General features: G+C 40.2%; 1 protein-coding gene across 3 annotated transcripts in view; it reads left to right on the top strand.

The window, feature by feature from the left end:
* Positions 1-20,843, top strand: part of hivep2a (HIVEP zinc finger 2a) — a 149,560-nt gene that overhangs the window by 61,306 nt on the left and 67,411 nt on the right. For all 3 annotated transcript variants that reach the window (XM_075459596.1, XM_075459597.1, XM_075459598.1), the window contains one exon: positions 10,314-10,372. The gene's annotated coding sequence lies outside the window, so the exon portion shown is untranslated. The remainder of the gene's footprint in view (positions 1-10,313; positions 10,373-20,843) is intronic.

Below are 20,843 nucleotides of genomic sequence, written 5' to 3'. Positions count from 1 at the left end.
AAGTCATCAAAACAGCGACTCGAGTCACAGTGACTCGAGTCGACTCGAGTCGCTGTTTCTGATAGGAAGTGGTGGAAGTTTACTGGGATTTAAAGGGAAGTGGGATTAATTGAGAGGAGAATAAAGAGGGGAAAGGTGGCTGAGCAGAAAAAGGGGATGAGGGGGGTGACAGAAGGACTGATGGAGGATCAAAAAACAAGGAAGATGAAGAAATGAGACATAAAATGATGATGAAAGAGTGACGTGAAGTGGGAATATAGTGATGAAGTGGTTGGTGGACCCTCAGTCGTCTTATTTCGTCCCATACTCCCTTCACTGAAAAAAAATCAAAGTCTTACCAAGTATATTTGTCTCATTTCTAGTCAAAATATCTCATTACACTTAATATCAGACACAACTGCCTAACAAGTACCATTTCAGCCAGATATAGGGACTTGTTTGAAGACAATACATCTGGAATATCTTGTTAAATGAAAAAGTCTTGAAAACAAATAGTTTTGAGTCGCATATCATATGAAACAAGCTTTTTTTGACATTTGAAGAGATTTTTAAGCTAATTTCAAGATCACTTTTATCTCAAATGTCCTAAATATCACATTTTATTTCAAGAAATCTTGACAAGCCGATTTTCACTAGTTCCATTGGCAGATTTTTTTGCTTATTTCAAGCAAAAACGTCTTGTATTTGTTGTTTTTTTAAACTTTTTTTTGGAGGGGCATTTTTCCCAGTGTTTGCTCCATCGTCCATCCTCTCTTCCCCTCCTGCTTCACCTCTTCCTCTTTCCTTTTGCTTCATCTTGTCCCTTTATCCTGTCCAACATTCCCTCTTTCCTCCTCTTCCTTCTCAGTAACTGCGTTACACATTGCAGCAACATGTTCAAACGCACACTCCCGACCCACCGAGGAAAGGCCCAGCTGCCTCCCCCCCTTTCTCCCCCTCTCCGTCAAAACGAAAGAAAAACGATAAAGAGGCCCAGCGCCGTGAAGACATGGAAACTTCGAGGAGTTAACTGTTTTCCCTCTGCCAGATTTTCTCTCTTTCCTCTCCTCTTCCCCAGAGCTGTGAAAGTTGGTGTGTTTGTGTGTGTGTGACAGAAGAAAGAGCTGTGTGTGTGTGTGTGTGTGTGTGTGTGTGTGTGTGTGTGTGAGGCTGGAATGTGGAGGCTCGTAAGTCACCTCTGATTTTCCACTCCCGCTGGGACACATCCCATTATCAGTTTTATATGAAACTAGGAAATTCCTCTGTGGTCTAACCGTGTGTTTGTGTGTGTGTTTAGGGACTCGAGGGGGCAGAGTTGCATGTTTCACGTGTGTTTTCCTACGCGTGTTTGTGTGTGTCGGTGTGTGCGGTGTCTGGCTTTATAATGAGCAGCTTAACAGTGGAATTATAACTGGGCATTTTCCCTCCTTTCTCTCTCTTTCCCTCTCAGCAGAGCAGCAGCGCCGTAAAATCCTAAAAAATCTACCCCGCATATTTTGTGATCAGTTTACCTCGGGACACAATTACTGAATGCTGGCTGTGCAGAATCTGTGGAGGCTTTAGATACAGGTTTGATAGATTAGGAAGTGTTTGTTGGAGGGAAAATGGGCCGAGATGTTAAAAGTCGTTCCTGAAATCTGCTGCACTGAAAAAAACTACTCATAAGATTTACTTAAAAAACCCTTTGTAAGTATTTGCACTCAAATGATTTAAGTAACATGTAATGCTGCAATATCAAGTAAATTTTACTTACCATAAAACATAACAGTTTTGAAGCTATTAAGTAACATTTACTTATTAAATCTAAGTTTTAAGTTATATTTATTTAAACAAATGAAGTAAAGTCTACTTGTTTTTCATAGGCAGGAACATCTTTTTACTCATACTCAACATAATTTTCAAACTTAATCACATTTTAACTACTGATTTTATCTATTGTTCTTCTTTCTTTCTTTTTTGTTTAAAATTTAAATCGTGCTTTTTATTTCTACTGTTTTAATGTCTCTGTAGAGCACTTTGAATCGCCCTGTAGTTGAATTGTGCTGTACAGATAAACTTGCCTTGCCTAAATTTTATACAGTATATCTGTAGTATTTGCTGTTATAAAGTAACTTAGTAGATGTTAACGATACACTTTCAGAGGAAAGTTTATGTAGTATTTCTAGGTTTATGTACATACAACTATTACACATTTAAATTGTATGAGGAAACCTAAGTAAAACTTACTCTTCCCCCATAATTCAGGTATTATGTTAATAAAATGTTTAATTTTACTTAAGAAGCTCTAGTTCTTACTGAATCTTAAAAATACAAGGTAGAAAGTTACTCTAATAGAGTTTACTTCACCAAAAAGTCACTTTTTTCAGTGTGTTTGTTGGTTATTTGGTTCATTTGAATGATAAAATATACGGTCTGGTCAGTTATTTTTTTTAATAAACTGCTTTTTCTTTCTTGTGAAGCGCATGTAAACAAACTTTATCTGAAGATCTCCTGTCACGAAGGATGAAGGAGTTCTGTAAAGCATCTGCTGACGTTTAGTGGTGAAGTTGCACCTCATCTCTCGCCTCATTCAGGCATTCGATGAAGGAAAAACCACAGTCCTTACTAAGAAAACCCCCAAAAAGCTCTCTGGGGCTCTTAATTTGATTGTTCCGTCTGTGGATTTCCTTAATCAGTATACTAGTTCCTTTTTTTTAGAGCCTCTTAGATAAACATGTCTGTTGATGTTTCTTAGAATGAAGACTGAGAATGGAGAGTTTACCTTCATAATCAGTCTTTTTGGCTGATAAACTACTGTTTAAGAGTTGGATAGCTGGCTGAATGATGGTGTCCTGCAGGATCGAGGGGAATCGATGACCCGTTGCTTGATGTTTTGGTAGTTTTTGGCTGTCGGAGAGCAAAGAAAGCCGCAGATGTTAGTGACTGGTTCTGTATTCCCTTTAAAAATTCCTTTTCACTGTGTTGTCAGTGTTGCTTAATATAGAAACGGGATACTTTGGGTTGGTGTAATAACTGTTGACTTTCATATGGTGCCAAACTGTGATTACTTAATTCTTTTTCACTCATCGTTTTGGCATGGCGAACTGGTCTCGATACCACAACAGCAACGAGTCTCGGTGAGCGTTGCAGAGGAGAGTGCAGGCAGCGTTATTAGATTAGAAATAATTTATCTTTACAGCTGGGAACGAAACACAACACACACGTTGCCAAGTTCAACCACAGCCTTATTTTCCATCAGCTCATTGAATCATTATCTCTGGTTTCAGCAGAGCTAGTTGCAGAGAAGCAGATAGTTTTAATGAGCGTGTTTGTTTTGGAGTAGAACTTAAAGTCTCTTAAAGGGTAATCGCACAGCTCTGTTGACTTCTTGGTGGATAGTTTGAATCTGTCGGTCTTCTCATTCAGTGCCGCAGCACTTCTTCTCTGGAGCTGACGGGATTAAGGACCCAAAGGTGGCAGTGCCGGGTTCGAATCCCACCACTGCGGATGAGTCATTTGGAGCCTTAAAGGGATAGTTCGCCTCTTTTGACATGAAGCTGTGTAACATCCCATATCAGCAACATCATTTCTGAACATCTTCTTACCCCCTGTTGCGTCCTGTGAGCAGAGTTCCAGCCTCGTTTTGGTGTTGATGAAGGTAGTCCGGCTAGTTGGCTGGGGTTTAAAAAATAAAGCGTTTTGCTTCTCAGAACAATATGCGTTCAACAGAGTAATACATTTGCATCACAAAATCGTTCTCCAGGAAAAAGTCAGATCTTTCCTTTCCTTTCCTTTTGTTTTGTTTCCTTTCCTTGTCTTTCCTTTCTTTCCTTTCCTTTTGTTTTGTTTCCTTTCCTTCTCTTTCCCTTTCCTTTCCTTGTTTTTCCTTTCCTTTTGTTTCCTTTGTTTTCCTTTCCTTTCCTTGTCTTTCCTTTTGTTTTGTTTTGTTTCCTTTCCTTCTCTTTCATTTCTTTCCCTTTCCTTTCCTTTCTTTTCTTTTTGTTTCCTTTCCTTTCCTTCTCTTTCCTTTTCTTTTGTTTATGTGCTGTGTATACCGTGCAGACCGAGCAGCAAACACCGTAACAGGCGCGGCTGTCGGCAGGTAGCAGCAGGCAGTGATACGAAGGGAGAGAAAATAGGGCCAAGAGATTGTGAGAAACAATACTCTTTTGAACGCATATTGTTCTGAGAAGCAAAACGCTTTATTTTTTAAACCCCAGCCAACTAGCCGGACTACCTTCATCAACACCAAAACGAGGCTGGAACTCTGCTCACAGGACGCAGCAGGGGGTAAGAAGATGTTCAGAAATGATGTTGCTGATATGGGATGTCATACAGCTTCATGTCAAAAGAGGCGAACTGTCCCTTTAAATGTTGAGCCCCACTTTGAGCAGTTTGGACAGCTATTGTTGGGTGAGTTGTTGAACACTTGGATGTGTCAAAGCTACACATGCTTTTATTTGCAGAAGTTTACGAGTTTGTGGGATTCCAATAACTTGTAAATATTTTGAGAGCTCTGGTTGGAGGGTAAGAATAGTGACCCGTTTGTCCTGTGAAGGGAAGATTAAGTTCTGTAGACTGTGGCTTGTAGGATTGAATTGGGTGATTCATTGATTAGATTTGGTGTGTTATTGGATATTGACGAGATATGAGGAAGGGACAGAGAGGAAAATCAGGTCTGTGGTGTCTGGATACTGTATAAATGAGTTATTTAGCTTGTGATGTGGTCTTTTTTTGTCAGGAAAAGCTTGTGCATTTGTTAGGACTGCATTAGCCGCCTTGGATTGCTTGTTTTTACAGTAGTATGGGTTTACTGGTTGTTGTTTGATGGCGTGAATGGTCTGTTGTTTTAATATTCTGAAACTGGGACACAGCTGGAAAAAGCCGAGGAATGCAAAAAGTAGGGCTGGAAACCAAAAGAAAAAAAAAAGAAGTTTGTCATAGTCTGCAGGAGATGGGTTCGCTGTAAAGGAGAGGAGGGAAACGAGGAAAAGGGAAGAGATGAGAATAGACTCTGGTCTTTGGTCCAGAGACCTTTTAAACTTCCCAGTCTTATGGAAAACCAACAGGGGAATGTTCCACACCTCTTTGTCTCCCCAGTGCCCTCCCGTGTCTCTTTTCAACCCTCGTCTTTCCGTCTTCCAGTTGGAAAAATGTTTCGGAAAAGAAGCAGAAGGCTCAGGATGCGATTGGCTTCGAGTCACATGGGTTCAGGGTTGTTTTTCACATCAGCTCTCTTTTATTAGGCAGCGCAGTGAACAGACAATCAGTAAAGATGGAATGGAGATTGGAGCGTTTTATCATCCACCCTTGGGTGGTTAAAAGCTTCCAAAATTCACTTGCTTCTCTCTTCATATTGGCAGCTGAAAATGCTACTTAGAGAAGAATCAAACTCCAGATGAGGGCAGACAAGCCCACCAGACATAGCCACAAGTTGCCAGAGTGTGGCTGGTGGTTATTTCCCATCCTGCAGCCATGTATTCCAGATGTTGTGGAACCGAATCCAACTTGTGACCTTGTTTCATGTCATCTCTTCCTCTCTCTGGTTTTTCTTTCTTCCTCATTCTTTCCACACTCACTGCACCGCTCAACAAATATCGCTGTGTTTAAAAACCATCGCGATGTTCATCCAGTAGATTTTAGATCGGGGGCAGAGGGAGGACAGACGTAGGGGGCGTGAGGCTCCTTTCCTGGAGAAAGGCGCCTCTCCCAAAACATCTGCGGCGCAACAACGGAGCGGGAAACTCTTATCATCAGTCAGTCAGTGTGGAATTCTTCAAAATATATGAATGTTGAAGGGTTACAAATAAAGGGATCTTGTATATTTCTGTTCCCATGAGTCCCACCTAAAAACAATCCATCACCGTGCTGCATATTTCGCCCTTCTTCTGTGCCACTGAGCTCCATCGATGTCTTAAAACTATATAGAAACAATATAAAACAAGACGTGAGTCACACTCCCACTTGGGTGGCAAGTCCTTCACTTTAATAGACGCACACACACACTCACATGCACACATGTACTTTGTATTTCCCTCAATTTCCTCATCCCGCTGACCCAAATTCTCGCTAAAGCACCAAATTTGGAAAAAAATCCCTGACAAATGCAATATTTCCTTCTGTTTGAGTAACAAATGCTAGGAATTACAGCAACCGGTTGCCTGAGGTTTCCTGCCCAGATTCTACGCATGAAACAGGAACCAGAGGGTGAAAAGTGTAATAAATATTTAATTAATGTTGATGTTGACACTCATCTTCTTTCCAGCTGCATATTTCTTCAGATTGAACACATTTGAAAGCCATTCATCCGTGCTCTGCACCCACTTTCTCCTTTTATTCAGGGTTTCTGTGGACACTGTGAGGGCGACTCGGTCTGTTATGGTCATGAAACCGGACCATAACGGGGCCAACACACAGACAATCGCACATGCACTAAACTCAAAGCACACATTTTTGGTGCTGAAAGTGAGGAAGGAAACACTCGTGATCAAATTAAAATGCTTAAAAGCAGGTTTTTCATGCTGCTTCTTTCTCATTTCTCTCAACTCTGCGTGTAAAAGTTTCAGTGAGTATCTGATAACTTGCTGGAAAGACGGTAATTAATAGGCTTTTAAAAACCTCCAGTGTCACATAACTTGCGTCAGCTTCATTAAACTCCCATGAGCGTGTTTACATTTGCAGTAATTATCCAAACCTGATTAAAGCTGCTCTATAACTGCTTAAATTACAGCACGCTCTCTGTGGACGACTTCATCTCGTTTTAATTAGCCCAACACGCTGGAATTTATGCTAACTTGTGCTAACGGGTGATCTCCATCTGTTTCGATGTTTGGTTCGTTGTTTCCGTCGTTTTGGAAGTGAAAAACGCTGCAGCAGCGTCTCTGTTGCTGAGATTTTCTTGTTTTTTGTGGATCGGACGAGGTCTGATTTAACCCTCCTGTTGTCTTGCGGGTCAAAAGTGACCCACTACCATGTTTAGCTGTAGAAAAAATACCTTAAACTATCTTTTTCCAACTTTATGACTTTTCCTAAAGGGACCCCATCATTAGAAAAAGTCAGACTTTATTTTTGTTTATGTTTCCATGTGGGCTGTACACCACTAGGGTACAAAGATTGTCTTATGGGTCATTTTTGACCCGTGAATTATAAAAACATTTAAACATCAGGAAAAAGTTCACTGTTTTTTTCCCTTTCAATATAATTAATTCAGAAGTAATTACTTCACATTTATATAATAGCAATAATAAACCTTTATTTTGTAAAAGAAAACTGAGAAAACAAGAAAACTGTTGGTCCAACTGACAGTTGGTTTGTGGTTTAAAAAAAAAAAAAAAAAAAAAAAAAAAAAGTGTAATCCTGAAAACTGGTGATTGTCTTTTTGCATTGTGTAACAAAAAATACATGATAAAAAAATGTATTGAATTGAGTTGAATAGATAAATAACAGGTGGTTTCATCATACAAAATAGATTTTGGATTTAAAATTCAATTAAGCTTTATTTTAAGACCGCACAAGGGTTGATGTTGGCGTCAATAGAGGGAAAAAAAAAAGCAGATATCAGTCATGTTTTTGAATGTTCCCCTCAAGTGTAGCAGTAGCGGTGGTTTTATCATCGATAAGCAGACGGAACCGGTTTCACGGCGGCCTGTTTGAGTCGTGGAATCTATTGCAGAGCAGGATTATGGGTAAAACACTGTGCATGAGCGTTATCGCCTCGTTTGGAATAAAAAAGACGGGGGGCAGCACAGCTGGACGGCTTTATTTTCCTCTTTGGAAACGGTGTCACAGTTTTTCCTGCCTCGCTCCTGGCAGAATGGAGCAAAAGGACGACTTTGGAAAAATCAGATGATGTGGGGCGTGTGGCACATGTGACCGTCCACTTTGGGTCTTTTCCGTCCTTGTGTGTTTCTGCTCTGTGGCACATCTTAAGCTACGTCGTAGACGACAAAAAGACGACAAATCGCAAGAACTGAAGGAACTTTCCTACTCGTGGACTTTCATTCTTTCCCTCATTTCTCCATTTCGCCCCCTGCCCCTCTCACCTTCTCCCCTGCTCTCCATCATATCCTTTTTCCTCATCTCTCGTCCCCATTTTCATTCCTCTTCAGACTTGTCACTTTCATGCCCTCAATCTCTATTTTTCCTCCCATCTCCCCGTCATTTCATCTCATCTCATGCCTCCGTCAGGGTGTGCGTTATCACATTGGAAAATGTTGAAGGAGATGCCCAAAACACAGATGGAAACACCTTTTTCTGGAAACATCTAAAGTCTGAGATAGCTAGCATTTAGCTCCAGAAACATGGTCGAAACCAACTGGCTTCTTTCAGATTAGCAACCTATGAGCCGTTCCCTGCTTTGTGTGCGTCTGAATGAAGCTGTGAAGCCCTGCCACGGGCTGCTGTTTCACATCATTTTCTGTTGGACTTCTTCAACATTAAGAACATTTAAGTGTGTGTGTAATTAAAAGGGGAAAAAGTAAAGTGAGGAGGGTGTGTTTGCTTTGCACCTCCAACTGCTTCCTCCATCATATCCTGTTTATTTCCTGTTGCCTTCCACAGAAAGGCGCGCACACACGGGCATAAATAAAGCCTAACTGTACCCATCGCCTGTTTTCTTATGTAGAAACATAACAAAAAGTAAGGAAATTCTGTATTTATTGTGTAGATTCTGGTTGTTTTGTGAATCCTTGTTTACTCCAGAATGAAATGACTCAACCCTGAATCTTTTTAATAGCTGAAGAGATTCCTGAATATTCTTCCCAGGTTGTTGATAGGCTGAGGTGGGTAGAGCAGCCAAAAATTGTACTCAAGTAAAAGTACTGTTACTTCAGAATAATATAACTCGAGTAAAAGTAAAAAGTAGTCATCCAAATAATTACTTGAGTAAGAGTAAAAAAGTGCTCGGTGAAAAAACTACTCCAGTACTGAGTAACTGTTGAGTAACGTCTGATTTATTTGTTAACACAAGCATTCAATCAGACAGACAAAAATACTAAATAATCATCTTTAGGCAAATTAGAGTTCATCCAATTGATCAAATAAATTAAAATGAATTAATTAATAACAAAATAGCTTAAATTAAAATAATCCAGGTAAATTCAAGAACTTCAATAAAAAATAAAAGAGACTTAGGAGATGTTTAAAACATATGTAACCCATATGTAACCTAAAAAACAAACATTCACCTATCCATGGGGGAAAAACGAGTTTAGGAAACTTAGCGCTACATGTTTCCTCAAGTTAGATGTTGAGTTTCTGCTGAAATGTGCGTTTGTTTTGGTTGCCACAGAAGACACATAATGCAGCTGCTGTTTCTCACTCTTTGTAAGGTAAACATGCTTTCAGTATGAGGCCTCGTCTGCGTCTTCATTTCCCACCGTTGGTTCTGACATTTTTCATCTGTTTCTTTGTTTGTTTGCTACGACTGCTAATGCTAAAGCTAACCCGTCCCGCCGCTGAGATCGAGTATGGTCACGTGACCAGACTGCACGGCTGCGTCTGAATGGTGGAACACAGTCAGGTGGTAGAGCCTTTGGCGGAAATCTCTCTCTCTGTCAGAATAAAACATTAAAATGAGGCGTACGCGGGGGATAAAAATAATGAGGCGTAGAATACCAAAGAGGTAAGAAGAAAAGTAACCAGCTCATTGTAGCCTAATGTAGCGGAGTAAGAGGACAGTTTCTGCTGCACACATCTACTCAAGGAAAAGGAAAAAGTATAGAGATTTAAAACTACTCCTAGAAGTATAATGTTTTCAAAAACGTACTCAAGTAAATGTAACTCTGTTGATAGGTGTGTGTTTCTGGATTTAACAGAAATTACACCACTTTAAACACCAGATTTAAGCCAAAGCAAGCTGAGCCTGCACTGATTATATCGTCATTTTCAAATATACTGAGAATTTACCAGATTCCACAAGACTGTAAGTGGGCACTGCATCGACTTTGCTGCCTTTGGGACTGGAATTACAATCTTCTCCTTCTCTTAGCGAAGGGATGTGATCTCACCGGAGGACCGAACAGTTTCCATCCGTCCTCATTTCGGGTTTGGTCCAGTTAGAAGCTCCTCTCTGCACACACCTCCGCACAGAAACTCATCTGTAACCACGCACACTGAATAAGTGGAGATATAATTACAGCTCAACACATTAAAAAAAGCAGAACTGCAAACTCACGTGCACCAAAGGGACTTAAACATGTATTTAACCTCTCAATGCACGACTTCCTGTTTCCATTTGAAAAGCATCTGATTATAGTATGAATTACTGAAACCTAATTCTCGTTTTTATGGCTGAAATGTGCACAGAATGAGTTCCTTTTATTGATCAACTAACCACCATGTGTCTCTTCTTTCAGAATGGCCCCATGAAAGCTCTTCCTGTTTAAAGGCACAGCGACCAGGTCCAGACCAGCAGGTGAGTCTATGATGGACCTCAGAGGTTTTCACAGCTCTGCAGGAGTTGCGTAACGAGGCTTTTTGCTGTTGTGATGAGCGTATTGGGTTAGCAAAGACACCTCTGTGAATCAGAGTGGAGTGTTTCAGCCAAGAATGTGTCCCGAAGGCCATTTTTTATCCTCTTATCAAAGCCTTCGACACATCTAAAGTTTATGTTTTCAGGATAATTCAAGGTTGTGCTGCACTTTTAACCCCTGGAAGCTCTCCAAGCTGCTGCGTTTAACAAGTTGTATTTCACAACAGCATGAATCAACTTTAAAGGAATGCTGCTTGAGCGGGAGAACTGAACAGTTTCACTGTAAACCGGAGAGTTTTTCCATTGTGTCACATTTCTGTTGTGGAGTTATTTGAAGTGAAATGACCTTGTTGAAGCTCAGAGTTTTGGGTTTTAAAGTGTTTACACTCACATCAAATAAATATGAGGCATTCTCATGTGGCTACATGTGAAAAGGGCTTTAGGTTTCCACTGTCCACTCTGCATTCCTGTTACTGAGGCCTGCTGAACTCTCTGATCCGTTTCCTTTCACATCTACTGAGCTTGGACTATAGAGCAGGGTTGAAACACTGAAAAAAATAAGTCTTACCAAGTATATTTGTCTCATTTCTAGTCAAAAATTTCATTACACTTAATATCAGACACAACTGCCTAACAAGTACCATTTCAGCCAGATATAGGGACTTGTTTGAAGACAATACATCTGGAATATCTTGTTACATGAAAAAGTCTTGAAAACAAATTGTTTTGAGTCACCTATCATATGAAACAAGTTTTTTTTGACATATAAAGAGGTTTTTAAGCTAATTTCAAGATCACTTTTATCTCAAAAGTCCCAAATATCACATTTTATTTCAAGAAATCTTGACAAGCCGATTTTCACTAGTTCCATTGGCAGATTTTTTTTTGCTTATTTCAAGCAAAAAACATCTTGTATTTGTTGTTGTTTTACTTATTTTTGGAGGGGCATTTTTTCCAGTGCACTATTCTATTTCTATGATTTTCATGACTCTTCTTCTTCTCTTCGTTTGTGTGCAACTTCTCTGAATGAGAAAAACTTTTAGCCAGTGTGAACCTCCCAGACCCCTCAGGTCATCTGGATCCGGTCTTCTATCAGTTCCCAGAGTCAGAACCAGACATGGAGGAGCTGCATTCAGCTTCTATGCTCCACATGTCTGGAACAAACTCCCAGAAAGCCTCAGATCAGCTGAAACACTCAGTGTGTTCGAGTTCGCATACTACATACTCATCGATCAGAGAGTATGCAGAGCGTTTACCCACAATGCATTTCGCTCCTGCCCGAGCCGAAATCAGCCGGCCTGAAGCTGATTTCTCTTAAGCTCTAAACTCTGTAAACTTTAGCAACATTTGAAACATTTTCAGGAGAGAAAGTAGTCGTTTAGATCCCCAACGTGTGAAAACCTGACAAAATACCGGCTGTTTACAGTTTTGTTCCCACGAATTCGGCGCTACTAAAGCTAGCCGCAGTAAGCAACACACTTCCGGTTATTTTCACAAAATAAAATCCCTGTTGCCTTTTATCATAGGGAAAGCCATTACCATACAATTGGTGCTTTTGTTTTGAAAACAGGAAGTGAACCTACCCTCGTTGTAGCTAGCTTGAAACTGCCGTTTTGACAGGAAATGACGATCGGCGACTTCACGTTACGTTGCATCTTGGGTAGTTTGAGTACGAGTAGTAACCTCATGATGCATAGCCAACATTTCGACATTTTAAAATTTAAATCATGCTTTTTATTTCTACTGTTTTAATGTCTCTGTAAAGCACTTTGAATCGCCTTGTAGTTGAATCGTGCTGTACGAATAAACCTGCCTGGCCTTGAACTTTAGTCAAAAAGGAGCCGGTTTTATCTCTGGAAGCCGGTCATGGGGGCTGAAATTGTCGCCCTGGTGAAAAAAGATGTTCTGGTTGGGCCTTTATATCCCAGATTATACATTCTGTCAGCAACATCAAATTAAAGAGGGAGCTGATGGTGTAAGCTTTTAACACCTTGTGAGTTGTAAACGGTGTTGTTGATACTCAACTAAGTGAGAGTCCTGTGTTTTGGGCGCTTCTCACTGCTCTATTGGACGGAGAACCAGTTGATGCTGGATGTGGACCTGATGATCTCCTTTAGTTTGAGTCTGAGCAACGTGGAACAGACTGACCGGTCTCTGTATTTAGTTTTTTAACTGTTTCACAGCATCCAGCACAAATGTGTTGATCCTCGGCTCAGTTCTTTATATTTTCTTCCTTTCTTGTAATCTTTAAAAGTGGCCCCAGGCTTCCTGGAGGTCTTTCAAAGTTTTTTATTCTTTGGACATTTTCGGCTTTTTCTCTCGTTTTCAGTCCAGTTCTTGTACCTGAGCATTTTCAGATGACCTATGAATCATGCAAGCATCAAAAGGCTCACAGAACAGACAACTTAGCAAAGAAGCCATTTTAAACTGGATCTTTAGGCACTTTGTTCCCATTTCTTTAGTTGCATCTGTGAAAAACAGCACAGATAACACAGTTTGACAGACAGAAAACAGGATTTCTGCAGCAACTCTGTGGGAATCACCTTGAAAATGACCAGTTTCAACTGGTTTAAGTACGTTTGTCTGTTGCTACGCATAATATTGTACAGGTTGCTATGCCAGGTTCTATACCCGTGCACAGCAGACCTTGTTCCACTGGTTTCTTCAGGCCAACTGCAGCATCCCCGATAAACGAGAGCTCTTTGAATCTAAACAAATCTGGACAGGAGGACAGAATTTATACGTGGCCTCGTACAGAAATTGAACTGGAAGTCGGCCGTAAACACGCACGCGTTCCGTAGAGCCAAACAAGCATCAGCTGAGGTCGTTGGAATGATTTCGGTCTCACAGAGACGCTGTGGTTGGTGAATTAAAAAAGTATGCTGGAGAGCTATAAATGATTACCTGCCTGGACAAGCTTACACACACACACACACACACACACACACACACACACACACACACACACACACACACAGTAAGATAAACATTAACAACAGACTACAAAGGCAGCACAAGTGCTACCAGTCAAATCAAGAGGAATCTCTCAGCCCTTTACAATGAGAAGATGCACCGAGTGGAATCATGGGGAGGTTGTGGTGATGGCTTCGTACTTTGTGACAACACACACACACACATCCAGAGAGCCACAGAAATCACTGGCTGTCAGCAGCCTGCTGTGTGCCAAGGTTATGAAATAATTTCCGTGCACGCGCCTTTCAACACGGATCTTCTTTGGCTCCATTCAAGCCGAGACACGACTCTGGAAAGATAAAAATAGAAGCTGACCTCTTCTTCTTCTCTCTTCCTCTCCATCTCCCTCCCATCCTCACTCCCTCACCCCTTTTTTTTTTTTGCATCTCCCCTCTGATGTTGTTGCAGCTGTCTTGCAGCAGTTTGGTTAAAGCTCGAGCTCTAACGCAGGCCGAGGGGGTGCTCGGGGTCAGGGCTTCCAGGATTTTTTACTTTTCCCCCTGTGGGGAAACGTGGATTTCATTACAGTAATCTAAATATACAGCAACAACAGATCATCATCAGTTTGTTTGGTTCAGTTTTGTTGCAGATTTGTGTCAAACAGTTTGAACTGGCTCGAATCGCAGGTTCGCTGCACTATTTGGATCCAAACAGCCGAATAAATCGTGACAAATTCACTAATGTTTGGTTTGTTGACGGCAAGTGATGATGCAGTTGCCCCTGACAACCTCCAGAGGCAGTAAGACGGGGCATTCGACCGCGCTGATATCATCATCAGCATCGAGCATGTTTATTTTTGCAGCCCCACGCAAGGCATTGACCTAAATGGAAATGCATGTTCGCATGCGGACAGAGCGAGGAAATGCACGCAAAGCAAACAGGTGGCAGACAGCTGGGATGGTAACTTTAAACTGGCTGCAAGTATTGAAAATATTAAGTCATAAAAACAGCGGGTTGTTGTGGATTTGAGAGCAAGGGAGCGTCTGCTATCCATTAAGATCTTAGCAAACATGACAGCAATGACAACAGCTGTATAAAACTCACTCACTTTTCCGCTGTATGCGCTGTCCAGGCAGAGTTTATGGATGGTAAGAAACACAGCAAATGCATCCTGTTTCCTTCAAGGCTCCAAGTCGGGTTAATTGCCAATTTGTGGAATGGAACATCACCATTCCAAGGACACAGGAAATGTGTGCCACTGCAAGGTTGAAAAGGGACGTAATCAGATCAGGAATCCTGTTGTGTGATGTGGAAACGACGAGTGAAGAATAAACATGCTTTCCATACAGAACACGAGGCGTAAATGAGCAGAATGATGCAAGTTCTTCTGTAGGTCAAGATCAGGATCACCACTTCTCCACACAGAGCTTTAAAGGAGCAGGTTTCAACCTCTTTTTTTTTTCATTTCATTTTATTTCATTTTATTTTATTTTATTTTTTTAATTTATTTTTGAACATTCTGTTTATTGGATTTTTCCGTATTCAAGACAAGTCCCATTTCCTATTACTGGTATATATGTCTACAGAAATGTACTTAAATACAAATTATAATACAATAGGATCATAACATAAAATAGGCCAATAAAAAAAAGGAAATAAATAAATAATATAATAAAACAAATGAAGAGAAGTACATAGTGAAAATACATGGATAAATATATAAAAGAAAAGCCAAATAAAATATAAATAGTTTCTCTAGTCAGCAGCTATATCTGGTTTTGGTTTGGCCCTTCAATCAACTATGTCAATCAGATCAAATTTTTCTGGTCTTTGTTTTAGATTGTACATTATTTTCTCGTTAGGGATACAAGAGATCAGTTCACTAAGCCAAAGAGAGGGTGGAGGGGTGGTTGTTCGCTCTTCCATTTAAGAGCTATGCATTTGTTGGCTATTGCCAAAGCTATCCTTGTGGATCTGATTTTTGTCGTCCCTAACGGGCAGCATGGACGTGTCCCCTAATAGAGTTAGCCTTGGTTCAAGAGGAATATTTGTTTTTGTTATCTTGGATATGGTTCTAAGTATCGTTTCCCAGTAATTGGACAGTTGTGAACAGGAACATATGAAGAAGAGAGCCAACTTCAGATTTGCACCTCGGACAGTATTGAGAGATTGTCTGATTTATTTTGTGTAGTCTTTGGGGGGGGTTGATAGACTCTGTGTATCAGATTATACTGGGTTAATATATGTTTAGGTTTCAACCTCTTTAACATTAAGCAAATCTACAGCATTTACCTTTTTAAACTGTAGAAGGAGAAATTCAAACAGCTAGCAACTTGGAATCTTATAAAAAACTGAATCATGCCATTTCTGTCCTGCCCATCCGATGACTTATTAGCTTTTGTTATATTTACGTCCCACTCCAGTTGTTAATACTAGAAACTCCTCTTAGAAACTCCTCTTTCTGGCCTAGAAATGAATTTGCTGTGCGAATGTGATCACGGCTACACCCCCGCCCAACACCCTCTCCCAGTTTGCTCCGCTATGCTTTGGACAGCTCTAATATCAGAGCAATTCAACTGTAAATGTTTGAATCAGAGAGTGATTCAGCTCGGTTAGAGATGATGAGCGGTGCAGTTTTAAAGGCAGGTGATGACATTATGACACAGACATTCCCATAAATGCAGCTACTTTTTTTTTTTTTTTTTTTAAGTATTTTTTGGGGCTTTTTATGCCTTTAATGTTAGGACAGTTTGAGAGAGACAGGAAGCAGGGGGCAGAGAGAGGGGAAGACACGCAGCACAGGGCCGCTCGGTGCGGGAGTCGAACCGGGGCCCGCTGCAGCGAGGACTGTAGCCTCTGTACATGGGGCGGCTGCTTAACCCACTACGCCACCGACCGCCCCGAATGCAGCTACTTTCACCATGAATAAAGATCTTAGATAAATATTATCAGTACAAGTTGGCTAAAGTGAAACTTCAAAGGGTCAAACTGAGGTTTATACCCTGATATATCCGGATAAAATAGTTATAAATAGTACATGTCGGTATTTCCCTGAATATTTACTGTAATAATAATAGTGAAATGAGTACGATGCAACACTTTTTGCTGTCAGTTTGCCACTGATTCTCCTCTGGTATACTGTTTTAGTACAACTAAATTCCTATCAAAGACTCTTACTTACATTTTTTCTGTCATCGTGAGTCAGAAATAACGACTGAAATCACTGATTCTAAACTCTATTTTGGTTGTGCTTTTATGTAAAATGAGTGTTGGCACCTGAGTGTTGGCGAAGGGTCCGTCTACATCCTGGGACGCAGCCGCCCTCAGTCGCCGCCTCTGATGATTTCACCTTTTTGAATTTTCAATGACCAAATAAAGTTTTAACAAATCATAAAATGTGTTTTAAAGACTCTGTACCCTCTTTAGAATAATTCCATCCAGATTTGAGCAGTGTAACTATTGTAGTTTCCATACAGGACCTAGTTTAAGGCGATCAAAATGCAGTGAAAAGGCCCTTTATGCCCATCCATTTAATTCGCGAATCGGAGGCTGGTGAATCGGATGCCAGCTTCAGCGTCGTGTCTATGGGCTTGTAACACCCCCACATTTAAAATCACTGCTCCACCCCTGGTGCTGAACTCTTGTGGTCGATGCCAGCGGTAAAATGCATTCAAGTTTCCCTTCAAAACACAGTTTATGCACTTTATACTCAAAGTACTACAAAAGAACACGTTCAGCTTTTTAACCGTGAACTCCAGAAGGACCGGTTCCCGAATCAAACTGCAGACAAGTGTTGGATCCTTTAATCTATTTGCTCCGCAGCACCTTATTGAGTCAGCTGTAACCTTCCACATTGTGCTGCGTGTGCAGCAGTCGGGGAATGAATAATAGGCGAGGGTCAGAACTGTGCAGCGGCCTTGCTGTGCTCGATTAAACCGTATCAGCTACCCCCTAAAAAAAAAAAAAAAAAAAAAAAGAAAGAAAAAAACAAAAAGATGCTCAGAAATGTGAGATGTCCAGTAATGCTGTCACATCTCATGATAATCATTTGGCTTACAGCAACGCAGACATCCCGGCAGCCCAGCCGCTTTCCAGCCAGAGATGATGTAACTTCCTCATTCTGTGGCAAAGATTAGTTGTTTTTTTTTACTAAAGTTTGTGTATTCGTAACACAGCTGGATGACGGAGACGTTTTATTTCAGGGTTAAGGTCGGGTCGCTCTAAGAGTCACCAAAAGAGGACGTTTTTATAGAAAACTAATGAATTGGTTAGAAACAGCGACCCACTATTGATCAGAATTATGATTCCAGGTGCTGGGAGCCTAGAAGTCTGCATAGTTTAAGCATTGATAATTATGCGTTTATACCACTGAAACTACACTGAAAAAAACAACTCATAAGATTTACTTAAAAAACCCTTTGTAAGTATTTGCACTCAAATGATTTAAGTAACATTTAATGCTGCAATATCAAGTAAATGTTACTTCCCATAAAACATAACAGTTTTGAAGATATTAAGTAACATTTACTTAATTACATCTAAGTTTTAAGTTATATTTATTTAAACAAATGAAGTAAAGTCTACTTGTTTTTCATAGCCAGGAATATGTTTACTCCGAATTTTAAGTAAATTTTATATATCTGTAGTATTTGCTGTTATGAAGTAACTTAGTAGATTTTAACAATACACTTTCAGAGTAAAGTTTACTCTGGAAAAAATGTCCCTCCAAAAATAAGAAAAAAAAACAACAAATAAAAGACGTTTTTGCTTGAAATAAGCAAAAAAATCTGCCAATGGAACTGGTGAAAATCGGCTTGTCAAGATTTCTTGAAATAAGATGTGATATTTAGGACTTTTGAGATAAAAGTGATCTTGAAATTAGTTTAAAAACCTCTTCAAATGTAAAAAAAAAAGCTTGTTTCATGTGAAATATGACTCAAAACAATTTGTTTTCAAGACTTTTTCACTTAACAAGATATTCAAGATGTGTTGTATTAAAACAAGTCCCTATATCTGGCTGAAATGGTGCTTGTTAGGCAAGATATTTTGACTAGAAATGAGACAAATATACTAGGTAAGACTTTGATCTTTTCCAATGTATGTAGTATTTCTAGGTTTATGTACTTACAACTATTAAACATTTAAATTGTATGAGGAAACCTAAGTATTACGTTAATAAAAAGTTTAATTTTACTTAAGAAGCTCCAGTTCTTACCGAATCTTAAAAATACAAATTATTACTCTAATAGAGTTTACTTCAGCAAAAAGTCACTTTTTTCAGTGTACATCAGGTTAGTTCGGTCCGTGGTGGTCCTCACAAGCCTAGAATAATAATCCGGTGGGGGGGAGACCGCATCTCTTCCTTTTTTGGTCTCCATTACCCAGTTTGCATGGTTTTCATTTTAAAATCAAGAGATTGTTGAAAAAAGTGGAGCTTTTGCTTACACTGACTGCCCTTCACCCTGTTGAGTGCGAGTGTGTTTCTCTTCTTTCCCTCTACTCAGTAAAATTCAAAAATCCATCACTGGCACGACTGTCACTGCAGCGCTGCCAGAACAATAAAATGCATAGCTGTGTGTGTGTGTGTGTGTGTTTGTGTGTGTGTGTGTGTGTTGATGTATTTCCCATCAGTGCTGGTCATTCTTACCCAACCCCTTCCCAGAATCCACCACTGACTCATTCGACACAAAGTGCGAGTCAGCTGTTTGATTGAAAACGTGCAGAAACACCCGTTTGTTTAAATGAACGTGCTGTACTGTACGATCACAGCTGGTCACACCTGTTCAGGTATTTGCAACCTGCAGAACTGGAGCGGGAGTTTGTTTTTTTTTTTTTTTTTTTTTGTTATGTGAGGTTTAGGGAGGAGAAGCAGCTTAAAGGGATAGTTCGCCTCTTTTGACATGAAGCTGTGTAACATCCCATATCAGCAACATCATTTCTGAACATCTTCTTACCCCCTGCTGCGTCCTGTGAGCAGAGTTCCAGCCTCGTTTTGGTGTTGATGAAGGTAGTCCGGCTAGTTGGCTGGGGTTTAAAAAATAAAGCGTTTTGCTTCTCAGAACAATATGCGTTCAACAGAGTAATACATTTGCATCACAAAATGGTTCTCCAGGAAAAAGTCAGACCTCACAATCGCTTGGTGCTATTTTCTCTCCCTTCGTATCACTGCCTGCTGTGTAGAATGTGCAGACCGAGCAGTACACTGGAAAAAATCAAAGTCTTACCAAGTATATTAGTCTAATTTCTTGTCAAAATATCTCATTACACTTAATATAAGACACAACTGCCTAACAAGTACCATTTCAGCCAGATATAGGGACTTGTTTTAAGACAATACATCTTGAATATCTTGTTAAATGAAAAAGTCTTGAAAACAAATAGCTTTTAGTCACATATCATATGAAACAAGCTTTTTTTACATTTGAAGAGGTTTTTAAGCTAATTTTAAGATCACTTTTATCTCAAAAGTTCTAAATATCACATTTTATTTCAAGAAATCTTGACAAGCCGATTTTCACTCGTTCCATTGGCAGATTTTTTTGGCTTATTTCAAGCAAAAACGTCTTTTATTTGTTGTTTTTCTAACTTATTTTTGGAGGGACATTTTTTCCAGTGTAAACACCGCAACAGGTGCAGCTATCGGCAGGTGGCTGAACGCATTGATATGAAGGGAGAGAAAATAGGGCCAAGCGATTGTGAGGTCTGACTTTTTCCTGGAGAACCATTTTGTGATGCAAATGTATTACTCTGTTGAACACATATTGTTTTAAGAAGCAAAACGCTTTATTTTTTAAACCCCAGCCAACTAGCCGGACTACTTTCATCAACACCAAAACGAGGCTGGAACTCTGCTCACAGGACGCAGCAGGGGGTAAGAAGATGTTCAGAAATGATGTTGCTGATATGGGATGTCATACAGCTTCATGTCAAAAGAGGCGAACTGTCCCTTTAAGGTTTGTGGAAGAGGGGCTCCTTGCCGTGTGATGACGTATGAACAGAGTTAAAACCACCTGACACAGGAAGCAGCTGGCAGGACCTCCGACCATTAGTGGTTGTTGGTTGGTTCTTTCAGTGTGTTTACAGAGGAACCACTTCAGAGGCACGTGTGGAAACTCCCGACTGATTCCCACGCAGTTGCCTTGTGGACAGCTCCACATGTCACAAGTGAAAGACAAACTTGGTACAGTTATTTCCTAAGAATGGTCATTTCTAAGGTTTTATTCATCAGAACATCATCTGGTGCTCATCAGGCAACAAATGACGTATAACAGAATGTCATTATTCATTGAAAGAAATCGAAAAACTAAGTGAACCCCCTGATCCAGCAGCTGGTAGCAGCAGTGTATACTTGTAGCATTTAGAACACATCGTTGGGATAGTTTGACGCAGATTTTTATTACATGGACTGATTTATCGTCTTAAAAAGGACATATTAGATCATTTAGTGTCCCTAACAACAGCTGTTTTTTCTCAGGCTCAACATGGAGAACCTGTGGCTCAT

The sequence above is a fragment of the Odontesthes bonariensis genome, chromosome 24 (genome assembly GCF_027942865.1).
Source record: "Odontesthes bonariensis isolate fOdoBon6 chromosome 24, fOdoBon6.hap1, whole genome shotgun sequence".
NCBI classification, from domain to species: Eukaryota; Metazoa; Chordata; class Actinopteri; order Atheriniformes; family Atherinopsidae; genus Odontesthes; species Odontesthes bonariensis.
The sequence above is the reverse complement of the archived record's forward strand: the minus strand, read 5'-3'. Positions and strand labels throughout refer to the sequence as shown.